Source organism: Rhea pennata, chromosome 5, assembly GCF_028389875.1.
Source record: "Rhea pennata isolate bPtePen1 chromosome 5, bPtePen1.pri, whole genome shotgun sequence".
Lineage (NCBI taxonomy): Eukaryota > Metazoa > Chordata > Aves > Rheiformes > Rheidae > Rhea > Rhea pennata.
Genome location: NC_084667.1, coordinates 5903742 through 5921065, shown reverse-complemented (window position 1 = coordinate 5921065; position 17324 = coordinate 5903742). Strand labels below are relative to the sequence as shown.

General features: G+C 38.3%; 1 protein-coding gene across 2 annotated transcripts in view; it reads right to left on the bottom strand.

Moving 5' to 3' along the window:
* PRKD1 (protein kinase D1) overlaps positions 1-17324 on the bottom strand; it is a 141655-nt gene that overhangs the window by 102402 nt on the left and 21929 nt on the right. The window lies entirely within an intron of this gene.

Here is a 17324-nt window from a genome sequence, read left to right as displayed (position 1 = left end):
TACCAGGAATGGATGATAAAATATTACTTCCAATTGATTACATTGAATAGCTGATTATACAACAAAACAGAGCAGTTTGAGTTTTAGTGATTCTGATGGACAATCACTAACACGTTCCTAAGGAAATCTATTTTCCATATATTTTATTTTCAGGATGACCTGTAGTATAATTGTGTGAACCAATGCTGCAGTTTACATCTTTCTTTTAAACATACAAATATCTTCATGATTAAGGAATCTGCTAGGAAGCTGTGAAATTAGCATATTTAGTTTCCACTGAAAACATTAATATGCAAATTGATGAATATCAAGCGAGAAGAATAATGGAGTTCACCTTTGTGTAATCAAACATTGTGGAAAAGACATTCTTTTTTTCCTTAAAAGTGAAGGAAAAGAAAAAAAAGACAATATATGATTGAGGCTACCACCAGGCTACCAATATAAGCAAAAGAAAAGAAAAGAAAATAGGCTTTATTACAGATTACTTTAGGCTATATGTTATTTGCAAATAATTATATTAAAAATGTACAAAATTTGTGGTCTGCAAAACATCTTTAATTTTCATAATAAAGTCCTAAAGCAGCTGATAAAGCAGTTCAGATTTTGAGTAACAATGCAATAACTGCAATAAATGCAATAACTTTGCAAGGAAACCTACCAGTAAACTGCGTACTCAACAGCTCCAAGTTCAAATCTAGCAGGACAAGAAGCAATGGTTCCTATCCTGACTTTCTCAAATCACATCTTCCGCTTGGACAACCAGTTGGAAAAACAGGAAAGCTAAAGAAATGTCTACACAACAGAACAACAAGCGACTTTGCAAAAATGTAAGCAGGCTAGGGGAAGCCACCACAGCGCACACAACCAACAGCGAGACTTCTTGGAAAATCTTTTGACAGAGAGTAAAGACAATCTGCATTGTACAAGAACTGAAACTAATGTTGAAAAACAAGGTCTAGTTTTTAAAGAATAAAATATAAAATGGGTAAAATGACTCTGAATATACATATATTCCTTCTTCCTGAGTTTTGGCATTACTGATAGGTCAGGCAAAAAGAATACACTTTTTACTTCCATTTTCCACACAGATTTGGTTGACTGCAAAGGCTGTTTCCAAAGTCTGCTGTGTCCATTAACGTAGTTACCCATACTCCAAAATAATAGACCTGCCATTTCTATACTTTCATTTAACTCATGTAGATTGGTCAGAAAAATTACTTTGAACATTTTTTCCAAGTATATCAGCTTAAGGAAGTCCACAGACAAGTTATTGTATTGCTACAGTAATTCCTTTGTTTAATTTCATTAAGAGACATGGACTCTAATTTTCTAATTATAGTTATGGGGACTTAAACATGTTATCTAATTAACACACACATCCCCAGTGAATAAAATGCATTTGTTACATTATGATTCAAAAGCAAAAGAGTCAACATAGACTTCTGGGAGGATATAACCACAATGACAACAGGAAAAGAAGGCTTCACAGCAGCAAAACATCTCCCACGTCACGTAGCAAACACCGTGTACTCGCTGAGAGAGGCGATGTCCTTTTGGTCCCTTATCCTTTTCCCATCCCAAGTAAATTTACACCAGAATTTGGCTTAATCTTGTGAATAAACAAGTGACACTTTTCATAAACTTCACTCCAATTATAGCAAATCCTCGTGTTTGTATGTGTGCATATATCAGAAAAATCGTATTTCAGATCTATTTTCCAAGGTGTAATGTGGCCCAAGAGACACAAAAACATAGTAATTAATCATTGCTTGCAAAATAAAAAATTAAAACATAAATCATGTTTGCAAACAAACAAAAACAAAAGGCATAACCTCCCCCAAGAATTCCTCGGAATGCCATCAGTATTTAAGTGATGAAACTGAAGAAATCATCCAAACTACCTCCTGCATCTTCCATCTTTTATATTGTATATACTAAAAATACCATTTGGCCTGAAAAACCAATACTCATCTTCCAAACACGTGTCACTTTGCAGGGCGGGTGGGGGGAGGAGAAGGGGCTGGAGGGGAACAGGGAAGGGCGATAAAATGAAAACAACACCGTCTCTCATACACACGTTGCTTAGCAATGCACCATATGGAATTAGCAGAAATGGTGACATTGGCCGCAGACAGAATTTACATAAATACTAGATGTGCGTCACTGAAAGAGGTGTGAATGCAAAGTGTCAGGTATATAACCTACAATAGAGGAACAGGAGCACACAAATACGTGTTAGCACTCTACACCCTGAAAAGACAGTTCATCTCTACAGCACAGAAATGTTTAAAGGAGACGGCAGTCTTTCTCTTTTATGATTGTTTGGGGGCTGATTTGAACTAAAATTCAAAATAATTTTCTTTTCCTGGTAAGCACCATAATAAAACAAACTCTTTTCATTCCTATAGCAAAGATCAAACACACATTTTTAAAACCTGTGTTTCCCATCAATAGGCTTTGCGTTCACGGCACTAGTTTTCCAAAACACTTTATTAATCACCTATTCATTTCTGAAATGAAACAAAGTTTCAAGAAAGTTAAGATGTCCCTAAGTACCTACTATTATCATCAGTAATGCTATCTGTACATACGTAGGCATTTTTGCCCACTGACCTCAAACACCCAATCTTAAAAAGCGCAATAAGCATACTCAGCTCTTTTTAAAGTTGGAAAAAAAAGGTTTAGAGTGATATAATGCATCACCCATTTGTATGCAAGTGCCAAAGGATAAAACTTTCACAACGAAGGCAAATTCTTGCAAGCAGCCCGCAGCCATCCCTTCCACACCGCGTTGCCCATCCACAGTCCATCCATAAAGGTCAATCCTATCTACAGCAACATGTCAAAGGACAGAGATCAAAGACTCTGAGGAAAGGAGGGCTTGCGTTTTAAAGGTGTGTGGGGGGGGTTGTTTGGGTTTTTTTTTTGTTTTTTTACAGGTTTCAGACACATGCTCAGACATGTTATCCACACACACATAAAACATGTGGATATTCCCTTTGCATCAAAATGAACTCTTAGAAAATACCTGGGAAAATTTGCTAAGAAGTTTTCTAAAATATAATATACAGCAATTTTGTAGCGGAAAGATCACCAGAAAACACTAATTCTATATTAAATGTACTAAGTAAGAATGTAATCTACACAATGAAAAAGAAGGATCACTATTTTTATAGATAGAGCCTTTAACTATGCTTTATTTACTTAAACAGGGTTTGAGTAAGGGTTTGTATTTAGAAAAGGTTGACATTTTGTGATAATGAAAATTCATATGGTCTATTTCCACGTTTCTTACTGTTCTTCATGTGTATAGTAACTAGTTAAAGAGCTGAAAACCAAGACCTGACCAGACTGTGTTTTTCAGCTGTGGTTCCACGTTTGGTATTGAGCACATGGTACCGAGCACTTGGTCTGGTAACACAGACAGAGAGGATATCGGTGGTCTTTCGGGGGGGACAGCGCAAAGGGGAATGCATAAAAACTCCCCCCGGACATCTGCCCGTTTCCACTTTCAACGAAGCGCTCGACGGTGCCCGTCGTCCTACTGCATCACGAGTATGCAGCGTCCTCAGGGGCCACGACCGCAGCGTCCACCTCTCGCGCCCGTCCTCGCTCTCCTCCTCTGGACTAGCTGCAATTGCCCAAGTTACTCTCCTCTTTGACACCCGAGCTGCAAAAATGCCACATACACCAATATGTACCAATTACAGCAACAATTATGCACCAGTATTCCAATAAACTTACTTTTCAGCAAGAATGTCTGCTAGTGTTTGTCTTCAGGTGTATCTATTTCTTCCTCTTACTCTGAATTAGGGTGTCTCAAGAGAAGCATAATAAAACCCACAAACACAGAGGAGGCTTTCAAGAAAGAACATACTACTAAGTTCAATATATTAAAACAATTTCAGTTATTATTAGTCAAGTCATAAGCAGTGAACTGGAAACTGTTGCTTTCTTAAATAATATGTACCCTTGGTAGCCAAAAAATATTAGGAGGCTTTTTATGACCTGTTCATAAATTACAATTACATAAATTACAATTACAGTAAACATATAGGAGGCTTCCAAGTAGAGTATTTTAAGCCCACTAACAAAATCTCCAAAAAATCTGGATACTGTATTCTCAATTCAGGCCAAAGAATCCAAGTCAAAATGAATTTTTGATTTAAATATGACCAAATGGAATATCCACTTTCCATTCATTTTATTGTACGCAAATGATGAGTATTTACATTATGTTTTAAACAACATATTTTATTTTGCAATTGGGATGGACTAAAAATTAACTCAAGGATCAGTTGAAGTATCAAATAAAACTGAGATAATTTAACTGTGCTTTACTACATGACCGTGCTCCACCTAGCTCATACAAAAACAACCCACGCATAGTTTAAGTAAGCAGTACCTAACACTCAAGATACATATAGTCACCTTTGTTTGGCCCTGTTCACCACTCACTTGATTCAAACCCATAGCACCACAACCTTTTGGTGAAATCTCAGAATTCAGTGTACAAGACAAGATGACCACAAGATGAGACAAATTTCCTTGATCACAGGACAAGGTTTACACACTCAACATGTTCCCACTGATAAGTATAGACAAACCTTTCTCTGTATCCGGAAGCAGTACCTTAGCAAGAAATGCTTCAAGTGCCCTGAACACAGGGCACACAAACTCACACAAGTTGATCTTCAGTCTTTATTTTACGTGGTTTAAGCCTGTATTGCTTTACCTTTTCCTCAGATGCTTAGCTATCCAGATTTGATTTGAATAGCTGGTGTGCCAGTTAATAGTTCTAGTATTTTTAACATAGATATCTGTGATCTGTTTTTGTATTTTATATCTATATGCCCTTTCTAACCTAACAATTAATCTCGAACCTGAGGAAAGACTGTGCTGCAAAATCCCCCAGGTCCCAGGATATCCCAAACTCCTTCAGGTAGATCAAAGGCCATGCTTATGACAAGGAACTCCAAAAGGTCTTCACAAAACTGAGCAAGTGTGCTAGAAGACAGCAGATGTGCTTCAGCAGAAATAAAGGAAAAATAATATAAATTATGCTTATGTAATGCCGAACTGGAAATGGCAATTACACCTTGGAGATCCTGGAGTCAGCAGTGACTGTCTTTTGAAACCGCTGGCTGAAGAGCAGCAAGAGCAGCCAAAAAAGCCAACAAAATGTTGCCTATCATGAGGAATGATGCTCAGATAAAAATTTGGATATCATTTTGCTACATGTAAAACCCTCATTCACTGACATCTTTGAGCATCAGGCCTCGTTCTAGTCTCCAAAACATCAGCTAATCCAATCCTGCTAGAAAAGGTACAGAGGACTGCCAAAATGACTACAGGGATGCAACACATTCCTAACAAGCCTGGTTTCTTAAATTTGATGAGGAGAAAGTTGGAGAGGGGGAAGGAGGGGAAATGTAAAGCTGAAGTCTACAAAATTATGAAGGTGGAGGGAAGCGCATATAAGAAGTATTACACACAAATCCTACAAAACTCATTATTAGGAGGTACTCATTGCAAGCAGCAGGAGATACAACAGATAAAAGTAAGCACTTTCTTACACAGTAGATGTGTGAGATACTGTTCTCCTGGAATTTGTGACAGAAGACTGTGGAAGCAGAAAGAATCAATAGGATCAAACAGATAGAAAAATTTGTGGACAAAAGGTCCAAAATAGATACTAGAGTGAGTGAAAAGGTATCTGTCCTCTAAAATCTCTAATCAATGATTTGAAATATGGGGGAATAAACTCATAAGAATGGCCAGGTTTGAGTTAACTGCCCAAAGCAGTCTCCTAACTACTATTGCTGGAGACCAGAAGACTGATCTAGACAAATCATTGGTTTGACTCCAATCATTTAGGACCAGGGCTACAACTGCTGTTACCATTTCAGTCCATTTCCCGCTGCCACCTTTAATCAAGAAGAAGTGGTGGCAACTAGGGAGAAAGGCAATAGAATGCATTTTGCAGGTGTTTTGTTTTAAGTAGGAGAATGTCATGCACATTTTATGCTCCTTATGAGGCAGGTGATTTTTCATACTTTCTGCCCCGTACAGAAAGTACTTGCCTTAGGGGATCCAAATAAAAGGAACTTCAAGTCTTGTAAATATTTGCAGAAGGGACAGCACATTTAGTTGCCTAGAGGAAGTAAAGTTAATTGCACCATTAACTTCCAACTCACTGGACTGGAAGGGTGGCGAATGGACGTGATGTGGGATTATGGGGTTGAATTCAATTTACCAGGCAGCTCATTACCATTAGTTACCATATATAATTTGTTCTCATATATAAAATGCATTTCATTAAGATGTTAGTACCGTTAAATCTAAAGCATACAATATATTTTTAAGCTGAGTGAGAATTAGAACAATTTTTGATTATGAATCTGATTAATATAAAAACAGCGTAATTTGTGAGAACTATATTGACTTACTAGTGAAGTCTTTGTTCTGGCAGTGATTTTCTTTGGCTATGCAACAAGTGACCCGAGAAAACAGAAACAGGAAGAGTTACTTTGATCACCTGAACAACCTCTCTAAAACCAGTTTGGCAAAAATATTTAATTAAAGCACTAACTGAGGATATTTGAAAATGTGAAGTGTTCACAGACACTTTCTAAATATACAGTAGTATTTCATCACTGAATTTCATGGCATAGCAAGCTGCAAGATGAAAACAGAAGCATTAAATATATTTACTCTGTTAGTTCGACTGGAAAAAACATGGTAAGGATTTAAGGTTTCCAAGCTAACGATAGAGCACAAAGACATCAGTATAAACAGTTTCCATTCCCTTTGAATATTTGTAACCTAGTACATGATATTCAAATACAAACTAAAGTTTTTCAAGTTTGCAAAGCCAGATATATGAAATTTCAGTAATGTCAAAATTAAGGCAGTCTTTGTAATCGTACTTGCTTTTCATGTACATAATACTGATTGTCTTCTGACCCCTTCACCACCCTGTGCTTAGGACTCAATGGTTTGTTTTCTCCAGGTTGTTCATATACGGCATGGAACAATTTATTTTAAGGTGTTAATAATTTTTTACTTGAAATGGGGTTTAAATAAATTTTCTCACTAGCCTTTTTTTTTTTTTTTTTTAAAAAAAGATATTCATTGCTATGGTATCCCAAGCATTTCAAAAATATAGTGGTAAAAAAACCAGTCATACGAAGTAAGAGGTAATATTAAGTCTGCCCAAACTATCAGGAACTCAGTCAAAGGGAGATTAAGCAGAAGATAGCTGTTGGCTGTGTCTAATTTGAATTTACAGGGATTTTTTTTTTGGGGGGGGGGTGGGGTGGGGGAATGTCCAAAGTACTTCCCATTACAGGTGGCTGCTGCATATAATGCAGACCTGAAAAGGAAGAGGAGGACATCCTCTATGCCAGGAGATACCAAGGAGGGTTGGGACTGGAGCTGCAGCATGAACCACAAGACAAAAGGCTTTTCACAGTCTAGCAGGGAGTGGTGATGCAGGGTAACCAAAGAGATAAAACCACAGCACTTTCCTCCATTTTGCACCTTTCCTACACCCAAAATAAATCTGCGTTTGTTACCTGGTACTCAGTTCATTCAAAATACAGCACTTGCTGTAGTTGCAGCTGCAAGTTTCTACACTTCAGCAAACCAGCTCTCGTGGTATGAGGCTGGACAGGCACAAAGTGGTACTGCAGTATTAGGGAAATGTTATTTGACTTGCTCCACAAAGGAATTTAGGAGAAGATATAGGGATGAATGCCACCCCCAAGATGGTTTCCAGCTCCTAACTATACTGTTATTCCTTTTTGTTTTTACTTTTTACCTTCTAGGTTCTGGTCTGATTCACCACAAATATTTCAAAACTTGAAAGACGATTTCTTGCTGCCGATAGCCTCCTTCACTACTCAATCCCAGTTCATTCCCAGAGCTGCAGATTAAAAAGTCTAAAAACATTTTTATTCTGGGTTCATTCTGAGATTTCAGTTGGTTTAGAACTGGGGTATTCCATACTCTTCTCCTTCCAGTGGCGTTTTTGCTCACCTTCTGTTCATCAGAGAACGGGAAATGGGCAATGCTTCCTTTACCAGCCCAACAAATAGCGCAGGCCCGTCACGTTTGGTCTACTACGGGTACTGCATCAAAGCGTTTGTGGGGTGAGCTGCACAAGCACAATTTCCTGCTCTACTGCTGCAAGTAAATAGGGACACAACATTTAAGTGCTTCCAGATACAGAGGTTGCACAGACAACCAGCAGTTGCCAGTTCTGTGGCTCCACCCTAATTGTGGTTTCTGCTTCTGTCAAAGTTGATCTCAGTTTGAACACTTTACGGAAGCCTTCATCCTTAGGTTAAAAGGAGAGTTTAAATTGATATTTCTGTACAAACAACAGATTACCTACATCTTTTCAGATTCTGAGCTTTATTTCAGAGTCAGTAAATTCCACTCTGCTCTTGTTCCCTAGGCTTCCCTGAGAAAACCCTGATCACTTATCAGCTGCTGGGGAAAGGAGAGGTTTCATCAGCAATGGACACAGGCTCTCTGGAAATTAGTTTCTGCCACTGGCTGTCTCTTGCAGCTACGTTAGCACATCCAGGGACTAGCAAAAATTGACTCTTAGGTTGCTTGTGCCTCTTAAAACTGATTGCCTAAGTATTTTCTACGGCTCTGAAAGAACTGCTGGGGTTCCTTGGAAAGAATCCTAAAGGTAGAAGAAGTAAAAACATCAGGTTCCCCAGGAAACAGACTCCTTTTGTGGACACACAATCTGAAGTGCCCTCCAGTCCTGGCTGACATTCAGGGAGCTATGCAAGAAGCAGGCGTGTGCAAACACAACATGCGGTTGATGGAAAAACAAACACTGGAAGTGTGTGGCAAATTAAAAAGTTCACAGACTACTCCTCCTTGAGTCTTGGAGATATTTTATTGTTGCTCAACTTCTTTGAGGAATGCAAGAGATGCCTCATCCTAACAGCAATGCAGAAAAGCTGTTCTAGCTACAGAGTGTTAAGAAAGTTAGTTAACTTATCTAGAAAAGAATTGTTCTCAAAATAATGATATTCTTAAGACTTGCAGTCAAACTCTAGAAAAGTTTTACAACTCCAAACTCTAACCAAAACAGAAGTGCAGCATTTTCTAAATCAGCCTGAACTGTATTTGTTCCCTCTGAAGAATGCCACAGAGTTTAAAACACAACATAATTTTAACTCAAATTGCAAAAAGCATGTGCAGTATTTTCTTGCACACTTTTAAGATACTATTTCTGAGTTTCATTATATTTTGTGTATTTCATGAAATTTAATATTTAGGCTTGTCTCTAGGAATAAATAGTGTCCTCTTTAAGAAACAGTTGCAAATAAAAGTATGATTGTTATTTTTTTGTTATGTTTCTCAGACTGGATTTCCTTAGGCCTCTTGACCTAAATTGATTAAATATGTTGAATATGTAATTTTGTTACAGAAGCCCCTTCTTCATAAAGACCACAGTGTAGGGAAACCAACACGCCCCAAAAATCTACATCTAAGCTAGAACTATATTTCTATAGTTTTAAAAAAGAATGCCCTTGATCTCAGTTGTAAAAAGGAATATTCCCAAAATACAGATATATTATTACGCATCTCTCTTCTAACTCCCTACTTTTTCCTATTGCAACTGTATCGGTCATTGCTTGCTCAACTGACTGAATCCTGCTTTCATGACAGCACAGCTTCTGTTTCACTATTACACCAAGAAGGTTGAGGCAAATTGTAATTCCTTTTTTAATTGGAGAGAGAGAGAAAAAAATGGGTGCAATCAGAAATGATTAGAACCATAGTTCAGATTCCCTCCACATTTCATGAGACAAAGAAGGACCAAATTAGGTTTAGTGTATGATGAGCGAAAGCACACCCCTTCAGCTGCGGCTCTGCTTCACGGGCATTCATGCATACTAATATCACAAAAATAAAATGCTCGATTTGAAGACAACTCCAGAGTATCTGAAATTTGTTCAAAAGACTTTACAGCGAATGACATGGAAATGGTTTTAATTTTACATTCTACTACTATAAATAAGGTCCAACATATTGAAACATGAATTACTTTGTCCTATTAATGCACAGCAAATTTCTGCACATTTTTAGACATGCCAATCGATTTACATCAGAAGACACTGGAAACCCATTAGAGATTGTTGCTTTAAAGGAAAAGTGTTTTCCAACCTTAGAAGAGGCCACTTCCCAAGCACTGAAAAGCTGATTCTTAGTTTCCGACTGAAATACAGTTATCTCTTGCAACATGCAATATCTGCATCTGCTGCTTTACTGCTCAACCTAAACCAACAAGCCTCATTCAACACCAGAAGTTTCATAAAAAAAATAACTAAAAATTATGGCTCTACTTTTCTCACCTTGTTTGATAGGAAAAGCGAGATCATTTAGGACTCTGGAAAGACACATTTGGCAATTTTAGGGCACAGATGTCAAGCCGTCCGAGCAGCTTCCACAACCACCCTCTCGTTTACCTAACGGTTCCTACGGGGAATATTGAGCCATCAATAGATGGCTTAAAAGCTGTTGGTCAACTCCTTCATGTGGAACACAAACTGATAGGTTACCAACACTGACTTACACTCTCTGATTTTGGGGAGGAAGAGTCACCCCCTAATTCATATATATGCAAGTTTCTGTTGATAAGTCCTAACTACATCTCTAAAAACAAAATAATTCTTTATAGAGTTTTCGAAAATTGCCATAAACTATGTAAAGTTAGCATAATTTCATGTCTGGTTAATATCCAAAAAGCTCTGCCAAAGCTTAGCGAAAATCTCTGTAAGGGACAAACACCCTTAGGGAAATTAGGACTGATTTCCAAGCAAACCAGACAAATTAATCTACTGCTCCAGTTATTCATAACTTCACTCAAAGTTGTAATGTAAAATCAAGTAGAGAAAACTCATGTTAATAAATAAGTTCAGTATTACACTGCTGCTTTTATTAAATCTTCCTGGTCAATTATGGTAGAAATATTATCATTTATGCAACTTTTTTATTTTTCTCAGAAAAGAGATCAGTGAGATCACAGTGAAAGCTTCTGAAATTTGTAACATATATTCAGTATAAAAAAGTCATGCATGATAAACTACTCATTTATTTCCTACCAGTAGCAAGCTAATAGGTAAGCAAGGGAAGTATACAAAAATTTAAAAATCTTTAAGTAGGACCAAGAAAAGTGGAAAATAGGAGAAAATTTAATTTTCAAATTTGTGATGCTACATACTTCTATAGGAACATTTAAGTTCATTACATGAACAGATAGATTTAAAGATGTATTTGAATGCTTTAACACAACTATACCTAAGATGTCTTCAGACATCTTAGTGATGCACTCGTAGCAATTCATTTTAAAAATGTTTTGGAGAATGAACTGAGGAACAGTAAAAAAAAAAAAAAAAAAAAAAAACTTATAACAAAATACAGCACTATACACATTTCTCAGTCTTATGCTTTTTTACATACTATCCATTTACATGTTGAATACTCTTCTCCTCTCTGGATGAAGTGATTACATGCAGATCACTCCTTCATTCCCCCAGAAACTGTCTGATTAATTTATAAAGCACCATTTTGTCATTAGTTATGTATTTGACAGAAGCAAAGACAGCTGAGGCACATTAATGTAGTTTCAGAAAGCAGTAGGTGGAAGATAAACAGAGTCTGAAACTCCAGGACATAAGTGAGTCTGCACACAAGTAAGCAGAAAAGTGAAAAATAAATATAGGTAAAGGGCTAGAAAGAGAAATTTACCTTTTCTTTTAGAAATTTTTTTTTCCTTCTCAGAAGAAGAAAACAAATACCCAGAAAGACAAATAAGCCCCTTCAAATCATGTTCCTGTTCCTACAGCTTCTAGCTGTAATTACTCTCTGCAGCAATACTGGCTCACTTGCTAGCTGCACTACGAACTGGCACAAAATTGAAGAAATAGAGCAAGTATTATATTCTGTAAAAAAAAACAAAAGTGCCACATTTTTGTACACAAAAATTCAAGCAAGAAATCTGAAAATCTTTTTTCCAAAGATGTACTTCCATAAATTTGTTCATGGCTTTCTTCACCTTGTATTTTACAAACATTAGTTGACCATTAACTAAAAATTTCGACAACAGTTGCCAATATGCTGTTCAATTTTAGAAACACAGCTAGTCTGAGAAATCTTCAAAGAATATTTATCTTTTTTTCATGCAATTGCTGCCTACAGCCTTGTTGGTCTGAATGCAGCAGCGTTTGAACTCGGAAGCCCCGGACCTAGCTAGTACGTGAATACCACTCAGGAATCCTTGGTGCAATACACAACCCAGATAACCAAAATCTGGTGAATCACACTACAGATACCAGATAAACAGAAGCATCTCCTTTGGCCGTATTGTCCCTGAGATGTCAGACAGGAGTTACAAATATATGACTGTTTACACTAATAGGAGAAGAAAAAAATGTAAGAGTAAGAATAAAACAACTCAGAGTGTTGCCTAGAATATTTACACAAAGACAGAAGATGGGAGGAGGGTCATCAGCTGAGGCACAGAACCTGAAGTGCTCTTTGATTTTTCAGGAAACGGACATCATCTTTTCTACAGATATGACTTATTTCTAAGAAATGACACAACTTTAACTGTGGAACAGAAGGCTTTCTTTAACATTGATATACCTCTACATACGCTTTGATTTTTTTTTTTTCTTTTGGTAAGTGAGATTTAGTGGATTTTGTGCCTTTCTGTTACTCTTCCTTGCATATTAGATAATTAATAAATCACAAAAAAATTGATAAACACTTGTTCTACTGAAACAAGACAGACAGCTTGTTCAAACACAGCATTTGGTGTCTGTGTACTATAATCATATAGTATGGATGCACCTCTACCAAATCAAGAAGCAGCACTAAATCCAGAACTCTATAGATGGAATAATTGTTCATGAGGGCCCATGGGGAACTAACAGTATCTAATTGCTTTTTTTCTTCTGCTTGGCACTTCCTCAAGTATGCAAGTATCTGGAAATACTATTTATAAAATTAAAATTGTTTTTGCAAGCATAATAAATAAGAAAAATCAAATTTCTGACGGAAACCAGTACATTCCTGATATAACCATTACAAACAGTTACAGAAGTTTACCGAAACACAAGCACAGGTAGAAGAAAAGACCTATTTGCTTCAATTGCTCCAGCTTTTCATAGTGCTAGTATCCTACGCCGAATAAATATGCAGAGTTGTGTACAGCAGAACTATGAGCTCTCAGCAGCATTGACCCGAATAATTTTTTAGACAATTCTCTTTGATAGCAGTTGGTAGAAATCTGTAAGCTTTTCATATACCACAGTACAAGCAGAAAAGCAAGTGGTAGTCCTCAAGTAAGTCTATTAAATTTGTTGATACCCTTCACAAATCACTCCCTGAGACCGTCAAAATCTATGTAGCAGTTCTCAGAACAGGAGTCCAGACAGAATAGCTAAAATTCAGGGAATCTTACTCTAACGTTACTGTACTCTAACATTAGTCGATGCAGTCCACCTGGATGCCAGAAGCCAGTTTTCTACTCCTGTTCCTTACCTTATTTCCATTTAACAACGTAAGGAAGAAGTGACAAAATCCCAAAGTAAAGATTAAACAGATAGCAGCACGTACAAAACCCTGACAAATAGGACAGAGAAACCCTTATTCATACTAACATTATAGGAGGAAGACAACTTGGAGAGCTCACACCAAACAGCTTAATACACAAAGTAAAAGATAATGAGTCAGAGGGTGGATGTCATAATGTACAATTAGGACTTAATTAGCTTGTATAATGGCTCACAGGACTATCAAAAGTCAGCTGTATCAGTCTTTTAAAGTGCCAGCAAATTAATTCAAAGTACAGAATTTTAACTACACAAGCATTTGTGGGAAAAGTAGTATAGCTGCACAAGGAGGACACCTCTCGATTAGCTAGTTGGTTTACTGGAGGCCAATGGACCTCACATCTATTCTTAGAGTTACGCAGTACCGACACACCACCGATGCTCTCAGTGCAGTTTCCTCTCCAGCAGAACCAAAGCGAAGTAACGCACAGGTGCGCCTCACTTGCAAAAGGTTACCTCCCCCAGAAGCAAAGGGCTCCTTCCCCGGCAGTTTGCTCCCTATGCACGCACACGAACCTGTGCTGAAGTCTGCTTTGCATCACGCACAGATGTGGTACGCACCCTAGGACAAAACACCTGGCGCAAATTTCTGTGGAGGATAAATATGCAATGTGGACATATGCTCCTAGAACTATAACAGATTGCACAAATAAAATCCTGGTCCCTTTGTCTTAGCTCTGTACTAGTCACAAAGGCACCAGATTGTCCCTCAAGTTCTTGGAATATGTTGGTAAATATTTTTAGAAGGAGAAGAAAGCAGTAAAAGGAGAGGGACTTCAAATTCTGAATACAGCCAATATGAAGGAAACGACTGAGCATGTGATGGTGAAAAGCACTTTGGCTAAGAGCAACCAAAGCATGAGAGAGTTCACAATCCTCAGAGAATGTAGGAAAGAGAACAGTAAAGTGAAAGCAATGGCCTTGCAGTCCTCAATAATCTCAGAGAGTTAAAAAAATTAAAAGTCCAAGAAGGCACTCAAACCTGCAGTTCCATTAAAAAATAACAAAACATGCAGAAGAGCACAGAAAGAGTTCTACGAGATCGAACTAGCTAGATCATGTGTTTTTGATTGACCTCAAACATTACAAGAAAACATCCAGAAAGTGGAAATTAGGTATAATTAAGAAGGCTCAGTACAAAACAATGCTTTTAAGTACGCAAGGCCAGATAAAACAAGGCACACAAGACTGCATCAGTAAAAAGTACCAGCAAGTTTTATCAGTAAGTAATAATTTGCATATAGTTATGTTTAGAGAAATACAAGGGAAAAGTTGGCAGGCTGTTCTATGGAGAGATCACTGATATCAAAAAGGCTAAATTCCAAATGCTTTTCTGCATCAGGCTTCATTAAAAACATCACCAGCATAAAGATGACTAATCCAGACTGGAAAAGAAGAAACCAGAGAGTACTCACGCAAAGTAGATATTTTCAAGAAAGGCTGACCCTGAAGAACTTCATCTAGCTTATTTAAAAGCAGTTCAAAGCAACTTTAGTACCCTCGGCACTTGCTGTTGAAAACTCATTGATGAATGCCATAAGGGAGAACTGGAACGAAACAAAGCCTATTTAAGGGAAGAATCAGAGGAAAAGACAGGAATCAAGGAATTACAGACTGCTCAGCTAAACTTGCATCCTAAAAATACTAGCTTTTAATTATCAGATTACTTACATGCACTGGGAAGATAGCAAGGAGTTAGGCAGTAAACAATATAGAAGTGTTGGGAACAAATTATTGCAAACCACATCTAAATCATTTCTAAGATAGGGTGATGTGAGCTGTAGAGACAATGGAGAAGCAGCATGTTCCCTGTATTTCAATTTTGATGCATCTTCTGATATTGTTTTGACATGACATTCTTATAAGCAAATTTGACAAATTACAATTAGCTGAAACTGTCGTAAAATTGATCGGCTAGCCAGACCCCAAGAGTAATTAGTCCTATCAGAAAGCAAGATAAGCAGGCTGCAGGAGGCTAAGAGGAGGTTCTGCAAGTGTGTGTGTTTGGCCCCGTTCTCTACAATGCTTTCAGTTACAATCTGGACGACACATCAGAGAAAATTCTTACCAAATTTATATGAAGCTGAGACAGATGAGACACGAAGCACTGACAGCAACTGCATTGAGAGACAAGAAAAGAATTCAAAATCATCTTGAAAAGAAGAAGAAGAAGAAGAAGGAGAAGTAGTGCCTTGGAGAAAATAGTGAAGTTTTACAGTTTAACTGGAGATAGGTGAGACATGTTTTCCTGGAGACACAGTAAGGGCAAAACAAGCATGGCAAATAACAGGTTAAGTAGCGCTTCCTCAGGAAAGGATTCAGGGATTACATGCTGAATATGAATGAACAAATAAGCTTTGAAAAGATCAGGAATAATGGTAGGAAAACTGATACTGCTTCTCTAAGAACCATTCCTGACACCTCACTCCACCTGTATAAAATCATTAAAAAAAAAAAAAAAAAAAAAAAAAAAAAAAGCAGGCTCATGTCTGGAGGGCAACTATCATGTTATCCAAGAATCATTCTCATAGGCCTGTTTAACAAGGATCTTAATCCCATACTCAATGGCAGATGACAAAACCAAGTTACATAGCTGAGAGATTTATATGGAAACTCCTTTCATATGGAAACTCCTTCCAGACTGGCAGGAGTGGCTGAAACACCTGAGGGCTGTGTTTCAGGCCATTCAAGGAGACCTGGACAGGCTGGAGAGCTGGGCAGAGAGGAACCTCCTGAGGTTCAACAAGGGCAACTGCAGAGTCCTGCACCTAGGGAGGAATAACCCCAGGCACCAGTACAAGCTGGGGGCTGACCTGCTGGAGAGCAGCTCTGCAGGGAAGGACCTGGGAGTGCTGGTGGATGACAAGTTGACCATGAGCCAGCAATGTGCCCTTGTGGCCAGGAAGGCCAATGGTCTCCTGGGGTGCATTGGGAAGAGTGTTGCCAGCAGGTCAAGGGAGGTGATCCTGCCCCTCTACTCATCCCTGGGGAGGCCTCATCTTGAGTACTGTGTCCAGTTCTGGGCTCCCCAGTCCAAGAGAGACATGCAGCTACTGGAGAGAGTCCAGCGTAGGGCTACAAAGATGATCCGAGGGCTGGAGCACCTGCCCTATGAGGAACGGCTGCGAGAGCTGGGTCTCTTCAGCCTGGGGAAGAGAAGACTGAGGGGGGATCTGATCAATGTGGACAAGTACCTGAAGGGAGGGTGTCAAGGGGACGGGGACAAACTCTTTTCAGGTGTCCCGTGTGACAGGACAAGAGGCAATGGGCAGAAATTGAAGCACAGGAAGTTCTGCCTGACCGTGAGGGGGAATTTCTTCCCTGCGAGAGTGACGGAGCCCTGGACCAGGTTGCCCAGAGAGGTTGTGGAGTCTCCTTCTCTGGAGATCTTCAAGGCCCGCCTGGATGCAGCCCTGTCTACCATGCTCTAGGTGACCCTGCTGAGCGGGGAGGTTGGACTAGATGATCTCCAGAGGTCCCTTCCAACTTCAATCATTCTGTGATTCTGTGAAACAGGTATTTTTTTAGAAATCTATGAAGTATCCCTTACCAGTTTAGAGTATTGTAAAACTCAGTTCACTTAGTTTTGGCCTTTTTTTTTTTTTTTTTTTTTTGAAGGGGGGTGTCACTGACTCTGTAAAATGTTATTTATTTAGCACATGGACCAATTGACAA